At 39.4% G+C, this 16,288-nt stretch overlaps 2 long non-coding RNA genes across 2 annotated transcripts; both read right to left on the bottom strand.

Annotated features, from left to right (window-relative positions):
- Nucleotides 1-5,918: 5,918 nt before the first annotated feature.
- On the bottom strand, nt 5,919-11,808 carry LOC146862160 (uncharacterized). The gene is made up of 5 exons (XR_014978387.1): nt 11,713-11,808; nt 11,505-11,612; nt 11,304-11,415; nt 10,161-10,248; nt 5,919-6,281 (listed from the first exon to the last, which is right to left on the bottom strand). It is a non-coding gene; the product is annotated as an uncharacterized LOC146862160 (long non-coding RNA).
- A 2,983-nt stretch (nt 11,809-14,791) lies between these two features.
- Nucleotides 14,792-16,014, bottom strand: LOC146862161 (uncharacterized). Its single transcript, XR_014978388.1, has 3 exons — nt 15,928-16,014; nt 15,727-15,838; nt 14,792-15,127 (listed from the first exon to the last, which is right to left on the bottom strand). It is a non-coding gene; the product is annotated as an uncharacterized LOC146862161 (long non-coding RNA).
- Between the last annotated feature and the right edge of the window lie 274 nt (nt 16,015-16,288).

Here is a 16,288-nt window from a genome sequence, read left to right on the forward strand (position 1 = left end):
GTCACTACGAACAATTTTATATTCCGGCCTGACACTTAGAGGACTGACACATGCAACCAGGACAGTATTTCTGACTTGGAAGCGGGCGCTGCGTACAGTGGGATGGTAGAGTAGATTGTCAAAGGAAACCCCTCTATGGCATAATGGCCTGCTGCCACAACTGTCACTGTTCTCCGGGTTTCTGGGCTGGGAGATCATCGGGATTGACATGGTGGGGGCAATCCTACATGGTTGGAATTTAAAAGTCCTTCCAGGAACTCCAGACAGAATATGCCATTCCCCGTTTGCAAATTTATAAATACCTCCAATTCTGACATGCCTTTTCCCCCTACCTAGCCCATCAAGAAGACATACCTGACTTCAACCTTGTTGAGGCTAAAGCTTTATGGGGGAAATGATCGACCACAAAATAACTAAGATATATTGCACACTTGTGACTAACAGCCCCACTACACTGAATAAAACTTAAGATTCATGTCAGTTGGACTTGGGTCCCATAGATGATGATGACTGGGTAGAGGGTACGGAGTCCCCGCGCAGTGTGGCTATTGCATCACGCCTAAGACCTATTCAATTTAAATACCTCCATTGGTTCTACTTAACTGGATATAGGCTTTGGCACTTCGGACTGCGTTGTGGGGCTGCAGAGGGCACCTTCTTACATACAGTATGGCAGTGCACAACCTTGCTGAAGTTTTGGAGGGGGTGACCACATGCCTCTCAGATGTCTTTTGATGGGATATTCCACTTTCACCACGTCTAGCCATACTCAATATTACAGAGGGAATAGGTGGCAACAGGTACAAGCGCCATTTGTTGTTTCTTGGTCTTACGCTACCTAAACTTGATATTGCCAAAGCTTGGAAAGATGTGTCACTACCATCTGTTACAGTTTGGAAGAAGGGCCTAGATTTCTCTTTGAGTCTAGAGATACCCATTTTAAAGGCAAGGGGGTGGCCTCAGAAACATCCTAAAATATGGAAGAGGTGGGCAGATTATAGGGGGCTCTATCTGGAACCTATCCCCCATTTCTGCTATCGGGGACTGCCGTGATGACTGGACTGTGTGACAGCCTGAAATATGATTATCTCTGTCTGCAAATTGGATGGCTTGGAACTATGTTTCTCAGTTTTATGTTAGATATGGCACTACTGTTTGTTAAACTGTTTTATTTAAATATTGAAAATGTTGATATCAGCATTATTGTCAATTACTCTACATTACTGGTAATCCTGGCTGTACAAGGACTTTCTCAGCTGTCAACAATAACATTTTGTTGTGAAAAAAAAATGGCTCCTTCTAATGTTATTCTTCTGGAAGTTAAATCATCTATTTTTTCTGATAGTTGTTGACAGGAATCATGTATCTCTCTTTAGATATTTTCTGAAAATTCAAATCTGTTTTTCATCTTCCTAACTATCTCAATTAATATCATCATAGTTTCAGCTCCTGCTACTTCTGTCTGTGGTATGGTACCATCTGTGAGGCTTCCCAAAGGGAAGGTTATGTGCCCTCTTTTGTTACTCATACTTAAATCCAAAACAGGGGAGGGGGTGCTTGTGACTCCTGTTGGGGCATCTGCTGGACCCTCTTATTGTCATCTATTTCAGTTTCTTGTTCTTGCAGAGGGGCAAAACTATTTAATGTTCTGATCGCCACCTCAATTTTTCCCCCCGAGGTTGCTGGATGTTTCCCAGGTATTGCCATTGCGTGCCGTATCCATTTTCCTGTTTTTTTCCAGAGCAACCCTGAAGTTTAATATCACGGAGGGAGTCGTTTTTTATTGCTTTTATAATTTTGGTGACTATCCAGTATGAGGTTTCTTGTTGATATTGTCTCCTCCTGCCCTCTTAGCTCTAGGCTGTTGGAAAGTTGTATCAGTTTTAGCAAGGCCCTACGGGTAAGGCTTTTTGACAAGTGGATTCAACTGCTCCTTTCAAAACAAGCATAGGCTTGGATTAGTTTACTGGACCTTAACTGATATCTGTTTTAGCCTACTTCAACTTGTCTTAGTCCTTGACCTTGTACTTTCTGGGAAACCGCCTTGAGAGCCTTGTTCACAATCACATACACAGTGTGAGAAGCTTCCAACACCCCTCACTCAAGTCCTTCATCTGGCCAAGAAACAAGTTCACCCAGTATACCTAAATTCTTGACACCATGGAAATCGACTATTCTTGCCCCCTCTTCATGAATCTGATTTCCTTTCCAGCAGCTCTACCTTTACCCAAAATGCCTGTCTTCTTACTACTCTAGCAATTGCTGCTCCAACTACACCACAGGAACTCCCATTAATGCTCCAGAAGTGTGTCCGTGTAGCAGCAAGGCAGTCCCTCCGAACTGCTACCTCCAGCCCGACAACTCGCCACCAGCAGCCCTCTGCCTTCTTGGCTCCTCTTTGTTCTCCTCCAACTCAAAATATACAACAGCCTGACCTGCAATAAGGAAGGAAAGACTCCAAAAATGTGTGCATGCGGGGTTCAATGCAAGTTCACCCATAGCCTGTTTCAGTGATCACATTTCATAGTTCGGTGAAGGAGTGTCGTACCCACGGCTTCTCCTCTGCCTGCCGCCATGTTCCCCTGCTAAGCCAGTAAAACTTTGTTTGTTGAAAAGGCTTTTCTGACTCAAAAAATGGGGTTAATGGGTACCGAAGTTGCAAGTCCTACAGTATTACGAATCGCAGGGTTTGAGATTGCAAAATGACTTTGTACATCTAAACCCAAATTCTAACCCAACCAACTGAATATATAAGCCTAATAAAGTTCACGTTTGTCACTTCAATGAACACACCAGTAGCAATTAAATTAATTATTAAATTTCCTTTCAATTTGATCATATCTATTAAATGAGTGTAGCAGTAAATCTATTTCTCTCTGTTAGACAGAGTACCAAAAGTATTTGCCTTTGCAAAAGATACTTCATGTTATCAATAACTATCATCTTAAATTTTGATGGCTGTTGTAACAAGCATTTGCAATGAAATAGGTCTTGCATTTATGAGAGCTTGAGCTATTGGCATTGTAAATGACAATGCCAATAGCTTAAACTCTCACAAATGTGAGAACTATTGCATTGCAAATACAGTTTTTGGAAAAGCTCCCCATGCCGCGCTTTTACGTTAATGTCTGCCACACCCCTTTCTTTAGATGCGCTGCATCAAAAAAAAAAGGGGCACGGCCACCATTAAAGTGCAAACGCCATATGGGGAGCTTTTCCCCCCAAAATCTGTTTTTCAAGTTGAAAAGCACATGCTGTTTTTTTTTTTATGAAAGTGCCCCATTCTGCTGTTTTACTTCAATAGTGGCTGCACACCTTTCTTTAGAAGCGGCTCGTTTAAGGAAAGGGGCATGGCCAACATGAAAGTGGAAGCACCTTATAGGGAGCTTTTACAAAAAAATATTTGCAATGCAATAGGTCTCACATTTACGAGAGTTAAAACAATTGTGATTTATAATACAAAAAGCTCAAACTCTCGTAAATGCGAGACCTATTTCATTGCAAAAAAGCGGCCACAATTGTCTTGGGCTGCTTTGAAAGTCAAAGGTTGCATGGCACGCTGAATGTTGCAGGTAAGCATGTCGTGCCTGCAGTACCAGAAACTTATTAAAGAAAACAGTGCTTACAGACTAAAATAAACATACCATGTAACAACAGAAGTAAAAGGGTCAGTCATCATGGGAGGTTACAAATGAAGACAAGGTGGTACTAAGAAGGGCCTGATGATGAATCAGAAGCCAGCGTTTACGAAGGACAATGTCACACGCCAATAAACAATATGGGCAGAGAGTGGGTGGGGCTTCAAGTCCATACTCGAATACAGCATGCCTCGTAGAGCAGCTCATGTGCTGCCCAGGCTCGACCTGAACACACGTTAAGTTCAAGCAACTAGAATTTAGGAATAAACAGCTGCAGTTTCCAGCACGGGTGGTCAGCACGTTTGAAGATTTCAACAAAATGGTATGACTGTATTGAGTGGCTTTACAACAGTTCTGGGAGACTTTTTTCAACAACCAAATAATTAAGAATTCTGAGTACTATTTTGTGGGAATTAGAGGATTTCTTGAAAGACTTGAAGAAAGGATCTCTATGCATATGCTGAATTTCCTTACTTGACTAATATCTTCTATCAGGTATGTGTTATAAGGATTCATTACAGAGGGAATGTCAATGATTCAAAATTTGTTTTTCCAGGGACAAATTTCAACAACGTTCAAAACTAAACTCGAGAATTTAGTTTCATTTGCAAAGCGTCTGCAGCTCAGTTGTGAGATATCGCGTGTTAACCTGCGTATCTTTAACTGTTTTTACTTGCTCTATATTAGATTTTATGATGTATCTGTCATCTTGCATTTATGCCCACAAAGGTTACATTTGGTTCAACATATTGTAAGTAGAGCAGAGATTAAAATATATATATATATATATATATATATTTAACGTATTATTAATATCACCCCCCATCAGAAAAGCCTTTCATTTTTGTGCTGTGTAAACAGAAAAGTTCCAGGATGAGACACTGTTTGTATAGACTATCTGTTCACATGAAGTGCTTAGGATACTTCCTCTATACATTTTCCTTTACTACCCAAGCCACCTCCGACAGAACCTACTAGTTGTCCACATCTTTATACTGTTAGTCATTTTCATTGATATTCAAATAGTTTGATAATTAGTAACATCAATTTCAAGGTGGGGGATCATCTGTCATAATAGTCGGGCCAGCAAGATGATATCTCAGGCATTATGTGGTGCTCACTTGCCTGTCAGTCTCTGTTGTATTTCAATAGTTGGCCCCTTAGCTGCTGACCATTTTTTAACATTGCATAGCCATTGTTTTAAATGTGTGGATCAACGAGCTTTACAATTCATAGTTAGGTTTCTCTTAGCTACAACAAGTTCCAGACCTATAAATCTGCAAACATGCTTTACATCTTTAGGCCTGTGTCGTTATCTTGTGCAAGTGTCAACATTTCCATTCCCTTCTCTGTCACCTCTGACATTTTTTGCAACTACTTCTTTCCTGTGCTTAATTTGTAAAAAATGAGGTCCAGGTGCTCAAATCTTTACAGGACACCACACCACTTCCCCTGGTTCTACCCACTTCTTCCACTGGCTCCACCCACTAACTCAAGTGGTGAGATTTGAAAGCAGGGTGGGTGGTAGGAGAGGAAGTAGAATGGTAGTTTATAATGTGATTGCTTGCTTGGGAGAGTTCATAATTTAGGTGCACTTAAGGGTGGGGGCATAGGTTGTTGAGAGTATTACTGAGGTAGGGTTTGTTTTATTCTTTTTCTGAAAGCTAGCTACATGCCTCTCCTAATAAATAAGCGTTTTTTCTCTCCGATGGTTGCCCTGTTTCTTTCTGCACCGTCTTGCTGTCAGAGTTGGTATGTGCATTGTGTGAGCAGTATGGCAAACAAAAATTTTATTTTTATTTTGACTTCACTATTTTCCACCACAACACAAAGCTAGCAGTATGAAATTTTAAAGCACTGTGCTGGGGCTAGCACTAAATGATTACTGTTTTTCCTCTCAGACCATAGTGGTTTGCCACAAAGGCATCACCACCACCACAACATGCAGGCGCGCAACACCCATTAGGCAGAACGGGCTTTAGCCACCCTTGTCAGCTGCCGTAGGCTGGGCTGCATGGGCTGGGGCTGGGGCCTTCAAGTCAGTCACTCCAAAGCATTCACCTCTGCCTTAAAACACATCTGTTTAAAGTCAGACGTACCGTTGTTCTTTCTCCTTTCAGGTGTCCGCTTTTCACTCACTGCTCTGCTTAAATGATGCTTAATGGGTCCATGGAGGAGGTGTGAAAGCCAGGTAAGAGAAAGGGTTCCCTTAAGGCACAAATAAAAACAGGTATAAAATAATGTACCTTATAACTTAACAAATACATACAACAAAATATGGAAAAGTTAAAAGTTCATTTATTTGAATATATTAAAAAACAGTCATTAGGGATAACTAGACTAAATCCCTGAACTAAAACGAGATAAAATTGAGACAATATATATAATTGCGACCTGCACAATTACAAGCAGACAGAACAGTTACAACACACATTTGTTGGATACAGGTTTGTATATTCTTTCTCCGCTCTAATGACACCAGAGTAGTATCACTACCAAATCAGCGTATCTATTATGGTGTTGGAGACTTGAATTATACGCTTTAGGTTGCGTCGACGCGTTTCGGTGATAACTCCTTCTTATAATCACCTTTATCAAGACATAACATTTGTCTGCCAGAATCAGAGGGTATGTAAAATCGCCCTAGGATTAAATGTCATGCAGAGAATTAGCATCATTTTTAACTCAGTGGACTTATAGCATTACTGTAGTTAATACATGGAAAAAATCACAACATGTTCACTATTCATTGTCTTCTGTTATCTCCATTACTTATGTTGGTTACAATGAGCTCCATTTTTTTCTCTCTAGGTTAACATGTGCATTTTTTCAAAATATTAGACAAACCTTAAGAAAAACATAGAAACAATTTACTGAAAGTGGCTCATGGCTATTAACTTTATCGCTCAAAATTTGGCCACATGCTTTATCGACAATAAAAATTACTGTAAACAATTCTGTATTTTCCCGATTTATATTGAGCTAACAAAGCAGTAAGTAAGGCTATTTATTCGGAAAACGTATTAATAACCTTTCCTAGGTAACCCAATTATACTACCTTGGTTCCACATAAAAAAAAAATTTTGTTCTAGAAACACAGGTAAGGGGCACTTGGGGCCTCAGATTTCACTAATCTTGAAACAGAAGGGGGGTACGGGTCCACTAAACCAGAAGAATTGTAACAAAGAACACCCAAGTTTCAGAGATAGACGTATGGGGTAGTCATATTAATATCAGCTTACCCTGGGATAATATTGACGATCCTTTATAGGGATCACTTCACGTTTCCTAATTGGAGCGTGGGCTTCTGTAGTTGCCTTATACAATGCTGCTGGTAGAAGTATATTTCTGTCTCTGTGGTAACATGGAGTTTTGCATTAATGCATATCTTCTATAATGCTACATTGTTAGGGAAAGAAGAGATAGTTTAAATTCATGCGTACCTGTTCTGAATAAATGCGATCTTTTGTTGTCCCCCTGAACATGGAAGACCAAGGGAAATTGGTTGTGTTGTAGACCATAAGTGTTATATGCAATCAGGCCAAAATTGCCTGTGCCATAGGACAAGAAAGAAAAACCAAGGAATATTGGTTAGCTAGCGAGTTCTAACAAAGCTCGAACAATCAATAGCATCTGTTAAAAGGAAGTTACCATGTATAAATATAAATATCACGAATTCTCCACTTCTGGCGGGTTATGTTACAGGAGGTTGTGGTTATAATTCTCTTTTAGGCTTCACAAAGATAACCTAAAATCAATTTAAGATATAATTTAGCTGTTTTATTAGCTTTAAGTTAATCTCCAGATATACTAATCCAATTAAGTAAGAAAATTAAGTTAGCTTACCTATGATATATGGCCACATATAATGAGAGTCTACCTGTGAATGAATTATAGACAGGCAGTCAAAAATTGGAGCCATACTGGATTTAAATAAGACCTACAGTCTCTACTAATTTCCTTCAGAAATCGAAGTAAGGTCAGGATGTTCACTCACCTAGTTAGTAGATAAGGGTTCTGCTCTCTATAAGGGTCCGAGTCGTGTGTCAGGACTAGCAGAGTTGCTTGCGGTTATATCTATGGGACTGTTGCCTGATTGGATATTAAATCGACCAATCCGGGACAGGATACTGGATACTGAGTATGCTAATGAGTTTCTTAAAAGGATACTGAGTCTATTGGATCTAACTATCCAATCAGGGGACCCGAAACCTAGTTTCCTTTCTGGTCCGTAGTTTGAGCCTCTGCTCGTGAGACTGCTACCTGATTGGATATTGAATCGACCAATCCGGGACAGAATACTGGACACAGAGTATGCTAATGAGTTCCTTAAAGGGATACTGAGTCTCTTGGATCTAACTATCCAATCAGAGGACCCTAAACATGGTTTCCTATTTGGTTCGAATTTTAAGCCTTTGCTCATGAGAGTATGGTCAGGAGGTCACGCCTAAACTAAACCCGAATGATATCATTTGTGGCAATAGGTGGAATTGTTCAGAGTTTTAAGGGCCAAAGCAATCTTCGTGCAGGAAGAAATAAATAAAGAAATTGTGCTCGTAGATAGACTGTGACGTCTACTGGCACATGATATGTTGATGCGTCAGTTGACTGTCTTAAAAGTGTCAGCCGCAGAAATAGCTGAAATCAGCAATATCGCTAAGCTGCAAAAATAAAAATAAAAATTAAAGGTTAGAAGAGATGGAAACAATGTGCAGAACTTAAAAGAGCGAGACACGTGGTAGGATCAACCGCTAAAATACGCGTACTCCGTCAATCTAAGACAGAATTCTTGTTGGGAGCATATATTATTAAGTGAGAGAACTCACACTAGATAATCCGGTCATGTTTGAATCTCCCTAGATGTCGTCCAAGGCAGATAACTGACATACCGATATCACAGTTGTTGTGCTAAAAAAAGCCCCCTCTAGGGGTGAAATAGTTCATGTTGGTTATGGCGGTCGTGTGAGTTACGTAACTTGCTGAAAAGAATCAGGAACAGACAAGTGGATATTACCTAAAACCATCTGTTGTCAAGGGAGAACGCCTGTATTATGAAACACGGGATGGGATGGAAAAATAGGGAGAAAAAAGGGGATTTAAGAATATTTTGAAGAACAAGGAAACCCTGTTTTTAAGGACCAAGTTCGCACAAAAAAACTACTGCAAATTTATATCTATTGCTACGCTGGTAAAACCACTCATTTCAAGTAATCTAAATATCTATAAGCATTTAGTCCAATCTTCCCGACTATTTAACGTATTATTAATATCACCCCGAATCAGAAAAGCCTTTCATTTTTGTGCTGTGTAAACAGAAAAGTTCCAGGATGAGACACTGTTTGTATAGACTGTATCTGTTCACATGAAGTGCTTAGGATACTTCCTCTATACATTTTCCTTTACTACCCAAGCCACCTCCGTCAGAACCTACTAGTTGTCCACATCTTTATACTGTTAGTCATTTTCATTGATATTCAAATAGTTTGATCATTAGTAACATCAATTTCAAGGTGGGGGATCATCTGTCGTATTAGTCGGGCCAACAAGATGATATCTCAGGCATTATGTGGTGCTCGCTTGCCTGTCAGTCTCTGTTGTATTTCAATAGTTGGCCCCTCAGCTGCTGACCATTTTTTAACAATGCATAGCCATTGTTTTAAATGTGTGGATCAACGAGCTTTACAATTCATAGTTAGGTTTCTCTTAGCTACAACAAGTTCCAGACCTATAAATCTGCAAACATGCTTTACATCTTTAGGCCTGTGTCGTTATCTTGTGCAAGTGTTAACATTTCCATTCCCTTCTCTGTCACCTCTGACATTTTTTGCAACTACTTCTTTCCTGTGCTTAATTTGTAAAAAATGAGGTCCAGGTGCTCAAATCTTTATAGGAGACCACGCCCACTTCCCCTGGTTCTACCCACTTCTTCCACTGGCTCCACCCACTAACTCAAGTGGTGAGATTTGAAAGCAGGGTGGGTGGTAGGAGAGGAAGTAGAATGGTAGTTTATAATGTGATTGCTTGCTTGGGAGAGTTCATAATTTAGGTGCACTTAAGGGTGGGGGCATAGGTTGTTGAGAGTATTACTGAGGTAGGGTTTGTTTTATTCTTTTTCTGAAAGCTAGCTACATGCCTCTCCTAATAAATAAGCGTTTTTTCTCTCCGATGGTTGCCCTGTTTCTTTCTGCACCGTCTTGCTGTCAGAGTTGGTATGTGCATTGTGTGAGCAGTATGGCAAACAAAAATGTTATTTTTATTTTGACTTCACTATTTTCCACCACAACACAAAGCCAGCAGTATGAAATTTTAAAGCACTGTTTTTCCTCTCAGACCATAGTGGTTTGCCACAAAGGCATCACCACCACCACAACATGCAGGCGCGCAACACCCATTAGGCAGAACGGGCTTTAGCCACCCTTGTCAGCTGCCGTAGGCTGGGCTGCATGGGCTGGGGCCTTCAAGTCAGTCACTCCAAAGCATTCACCTCTGCCTTAAAACACATCTGTTTAAAGTCAGACGTACCGTTGTTCTTTCTCCTTTCAGGGGTCCGCTTTTCACTCACTGCTCTGCTTAAATGATGCTTAATGGGTCCATGGAGGAGGTGTGAAAGCTAGGTAAGAGAAAGGGTTCCCTTAAGGCACAAATAAAAACAGGTATAAAATAAAGTACCTTATAACTTAACAAATACATACAACAAAAAATGGAAAAGTTAAAAGTTCATTTATTTGAATATATTAAAAAACAGTCATTAGGGATAACTAGACTAAATCCCTGAACTAAAACAAGATAAAATTGAGACAATATATATAATTGCGACCTGCACAATTACAAGCAGACAGAACAGTTACAACACACATTTGTTGGATACAGGTTTGTATATTCTTTCTCCGCTCTAATGACACCAGAGTAGTATCACTACCAAATCAGCGTATCTATTATGGTGTTGGAGACTTGAATTATACGCTTTAGGTTGCGTCGACGCGTTTCGGTGATAACTCCTTCTTATAATCACCTTTATTAAGACATAACATTTGTCTGCCAGAATCAGAGGGTATGTAAAATCGCCCTAGGATTAAATGTCATGCAGAGAATTAGCATCATTTTTAACTCAGTGGACTTATAGCATTACTGTAGTTAATACATGGAAAAAATCACAACATGTTCACTATTCATTGTCTTCTGTTATCTCCATTACTTATGTTGGTTACAATGAGCTCCATTTTTTTCTCTCTAGGTTAACATGTGCATTTTTTCAAAATATTAGACAAACCTTAAGAAAAACATAGAAACAATTTACTGAAAGTGGCTCATGGCTATTAACTTTATCGCTCAAAATTTGGCCACATGCTTTATCGACAATAAAAATTACTGTAAACAATTCTGTATTTTCCCGATTTATCTTGAGCTAACAAAGCAGTAAGTAAGGCTATTTATTCGGAAAACGTATTAATAACCTTTCCTAGGTAACCCAATTATACTACCTTGGTTCCACATAAAAAAAAAATTTTGTTCTAGAAACACAGGTAAGGGGCACTTGGGGCCTCAGATTTCACTAATCTTGAAACAGAAGGGGGGTACGGGTCCACTAAACCAGAAGAATTGTAACAAAGAACACCCAAGTTTCAGAGATAGACGTATGGGGTAGTCATATTAATATCAGCTTACCCTGGGATAATATTGACGATCCTTTATAGGGATCACTTCACGTTTCCTAATTGGAGCGTGGGCTTCTGTAGTTGCCTTATACAATGCTGCTGGTAGAAGTATATTTCTGTCTCTGTGGTAACATGGAGTTTTGCATTAATGCATATCTTCTATAATGCTACATTGTTAGGGAAAGAAGAGATAGTTTAAATTCATGCGTACCTGTTCTGAATAAATGCGATCTTTTGTTGTCCCCCTGAACATGGAAGACCAAGGGAAATTGGTTGTGTTGTAGACCATAAGTGTTATATGCAATCAGGCCAAAATTGCCTGTGCCATAGGACAAGAAAGAAAAACCAAGGAATATTGGTTAGCTAGCGAGTTCTAACAAAGCTCGAACAATCAATAGCATCTGTTAAAAGGAAGTTACCATGTATAAATATAAATATCACGAATTCTCCACTTCTGGCGGGTTATGTTACAGGAGGTTGTGGTTATAATTCTCTTTTAGGCTTCACAAAGATAACCTAAAATCAATTTAAGATATAATTTAGCTGTTTTATTAGCTTTAAGTTAATCTCCAGATATACTAATCCAATTAAGTAAGAAAATTAAGTTAGCTTACCTATGATATATGGCCACATATAATGAGAGTCTACCTGTGAATGAATTATAGACAGGCAGTCAAAAATTGGAGCCATACTGGATTTAAATAAGACCTACAGTCTCTACTAATTTCCTTCAGAAATCGAAGTAAGGTCAGGATGTTCACTCACCTAGTTAGTAGATAAGGGTTCTGCTCTCTATAAGGGTCCGAGTCGTGTGTCAGGACTAGCAGAGTTGCTTGCGGTTATATCTATGGGACTGTTGCCTGATTGGATATTAAATCGACCAATCCGGGACAGGATACTGGATACTGAGTATGCTAATGAGTTTCTTAAAAGGATACTGAGTCTATTGGATCTAACTATCCAATCAGGGGACCCGAAACCTAGTTTCCTTTCTGGTCCGTAGTTTGAGCCTCTGCTCGTGAGACTGCTACCTGATTGGATATTGAATCGACCAATCCGGGACAGAATACTGGACACAGAGTATGCTAATGAGTTCCTTAAAGGGATACTGAGTCTCTTGGATCTAACTATCCAATCAGAGGACCCTAAACATGGTTTCCTATTTGGTTCGAATTTTAAGCCTTTGCTCATGAGAGTATGGTCAGGAGGTCACGCCTAAACTAAACCCGAATGATATCATTTGTGGCAATAGGTGGAATTGTTCAGAGTTTTAAGGGCCAAAGCAATCTTCGTGCAGGAAGAAATAAATAAAGAAATTGTGCTCGTAGATAGACTGTGACGTCTACTGGCACATGATATGTTGATGCGTCAGTTGACTGTCTTAAAAGTGTCAGCCGCAGAAATAGCTGAAATCAGCAATATCGCTAAGCTGCAAAAATAAAAATAAAAATTAAAGGTTAGAAGAGATGGAAACAATGTGCAGAACTTAAAAGAGCGAGACACGTGGTAGGATCAACCGCTAAAATACGCGTACTCCGTCAATCTAAGACAGAATTCTTGTTGGGAGCATATATTATTAAGTGAGAGAACTCACACTAGATAATCCGGTCATGTTTGAATCTCCCTAGATGTCGTCCAAGGCAGATAACTGACATACCGATATCACAGTTGTTGTGCTAAAAAAAGCCCCCTCTAGGGGTGAAATAGTTCATGTTGGTTATGGCGGTCGTGTGAGTTACGTAACTTGCTGAAAAGAATCAGGAACAGACAAGTGGATATTACCTAAAACCATCTGTTGTCAAGGGAGAACGCCTGTATTATGAAACACGGGATGGGATGGAAAAATAGGGAGAAAAAAGGGGATTTAAGAATATTTTGAAGAACAAGGAAACCCTGTTTTTAAGGACCAAGTTCGCACAAAAAAACTACTGCAAATTTATATCTATTGCTACGCTGGTAAAACCACTCATTTCAAGTAATCTAAATATCTATAAGCATTTAGTCCAATCTTCCCGACTATTTAACGTATTATTAATATCACCCCCCATCAGAAAAGCCTTTCATTTTTGTGCTGTGTAAACAGAAAAGTTCCAGGATGAGACACTGTTTGTATAGACTGTATCTGTTCACATGAAGTGCTTAGGATACTTCCTCTATACATTTTCCTTTACTACCCAAGCCACCTCCGTCAGAACCTACTAGTTGTCCACATCTTTATACTGTTAGTCATTTTCATTGATATTCAAATAGTTTGATCATTAGTAACATCAATTTCAAGGTGGGGGATCATCTGTCGTATTAGTCGGGCCAACAAGATGATATCTCAGGCATTATGTGGTGCTCGCTTGCCTGTCAGTCTCTGTTGTATTTCAATAGTTGGCCCCTCAGCTGCTGACCATTTTTTAACAATGCATAGCCATTGTTTTAAATGTGTGGATCAACGAGCTTTACAATTCATAGTTAGGTTTCTCTTAGCTACAACAAGTTCCAGACCTATAAATCTGCAAACATGCTTTACATCTTTAGGCCTGTGTCGTTATCTTGTGCAAGTGTTAACATTTCCATTCCCTTCTCTGTCACCTCTGACATTTTTTGCAACTACTTCTTTCCTGTGCTTAATTTGTAAAAAATGAGGTCCAGGTGCTCAAATCTTTATAGGAGACCACGCCCACTTCCCCTGGTTCTACCCACTTCTTCCACTGGCTCCACCCACTAACTCAAGTGGTGAGATTTGAAAGCAGGGTGGGTGGTAGGAGAGGAAGTAGAATGGTAGTTTATAATGTGATTGCTTGCTTGGGAGAGTTCATAATTTAGGTGCACTTAAGGGTGGGGGCATAGGTTGTTGAGAGTATTACTGAGGTAGGGTTTGTTTTATTCTTTTTCTGAAAGCTAGCTACATGCCTCTCCTAATAAATAAGCGTTTTTTCTCTCCGATGGTTGCCCTGTTTCTTTCTGCACCGTCTTGCTGTCAGAGTTGGTATGTGCATTGTGTGAGCAGTATGGCAAACAAAAATGTTATTTTTATTTTGACTTCACTATTTTCCACCACAACACAAAGCCAGCAGTATGAAATTTTAAAGCACTGTTTTTCCTCTCAGACCATAGTGGTTTGCCACAAAGGCATCACCACCACCACAACATGCAGGCGCGCAACACCCATTAGGCAGAACGGGCTTTAGCCACCCTTGTCAGCTGCCGTAGGCTGGGCTGCATGGGCTGGGACCTTCAAGTCAGTCACTCCAAAGCATTCACCTCTGCCTTAAAACACATCTGTTTAAAGTCAGACGTACCGTTGTTCTTTCTCCTTTCAGGGGTCCGCTTTTCACTCACTGCTCTGCTTAAATGATGCTTAATGGGTCCATGGAGGAGGTGTGAAAGCTAGGTAAGAGAAAGGGTTCCCTTAAGGCACAAATAAAAACAGGTATAAAATAAAGTACCTTATAACTTAACAAATACATACAACAAAAAATGGAAAAGTTAAAAGTTCATTTATTTGAATATATTAAAAAACAGTCATTAGGGATAACTAGACTAAATCCCTGAACTAAAACAAGATAAAATTGAGACAATATATATAATTGCGACCTGCACAATTACAAGCAGACAGAACAGTTACAACACACATTTGTTGGATACAGGTTTGTATATTCTTTCTCCGCTCTAATGACACCAGAGTAGTATCACTACCAAATCAGCGTATCTATTATGGTGTTGGAGACTTGAATTATACGCTTTAGGTTGCGTCGACGCGTTTCGGTGATAACTCCTTCTTATAATCACCTTTATCAAGACATAAAATTTGTCTGCCAGAACCAGAGGGTATGTAAAATCGCCCTAGGATTAAATGTCATGCAGAGAATTAGCATCATTTTTAACTCAGTGGACTTATAGCATTACTGTAGTTAATACATCGAAAAAATCACAACATGTTCACTATTCATTGTCTTCTGTTATCTCTATTACTTATGTTGGTTACAATGAGCTCCATTTTTTCTCTGTAGGTTAACATGTGCATTTTTTCAAAATATTAGACAAACCTTAAGAAAAACATAGAAACAATTTACTGAAAGTGGCTCATGGCTATTAACTTTATCGCTCAAAATTTGGCCACATGCTTTATCGACAATAAAAATTACTGTAAACAATTCTGTATTTTCCCGATTTATCTTGAGCTAACAAAGCAGTAAGTAAGGCTATTTATTCGGAAAACGTATTAATAACCTTTCCTAGGTAACCCAACTATACTACCTTGGTTCCACATAAAAAAAAAAATGTTGTTCTAGAAACACAGGTAAGGGCCACTTGGGGCCTCAGATTTCACTAATCTTGAAACAGAAGGGGGGTACGGGTCCACTAAACCAGAAGAATTGTAACAAAGAACACCCAAGTTTCAGAGATAGACGTATGGGGTAGTCATATTAATATCAGCTTACCCTGGGATAATATTGACGATCCTTTATAGGGATCACTTCACGTTTCCTAATTGGAGCGTGGGCTTCTGTAGTCGCCTTATACAATGCTGCTGGTAGAAGTATATTTCTGTTTCTGTGGTAACATGGAGTTTTGCATTAATGCATATCTTATATAATGCTACATTGTTAGGGAAAGAAGAGATAGTTTAAATTCATGCGTACCTCTTCTGAATAAATGCGATCTTTTGTTGTCCCCCTGAACATGGAAGACCAAGGGAAATTGGTTGTGTTGTAGACCATAAGTGTTACATGCAATCAGGCCAAAATTGCCTGTGCCATAGGACAAGAAAGAAAAACCAAGGAATATTGGTTAGCTAGCGAGTTCTAACAAAGCTCGAACAATCAATAGCATCTGTTAAAAGGAAGTTACCATGTATAAATATAAATATCACGAATTCTCCACTTCTGGCGGGTTATGTTACAGGAGGTTGTGGTTATAATTCTCTTTTAGGCTTCACAAAGATAACCTAAAATCAATTTAAGATGTAATTTAGCTGTTTTATTAGCTTTAAGTTACTCTCCA

This window comes from Triturus cristatus, chromosome 2_2 (assembly GCF_964204655.1).
Source record: "Triturus cristatus chromosome 2_2, aTriCri1.1, whole genome shotgun sequence".
In the NCBI taxonomy this organism is placed as follows: domain Eukaryota; kingdom Metazoa; phylum Chordata; class Amphibia; order Caudata; family Salamandridae; genus Triturus; species Triturus cristatus.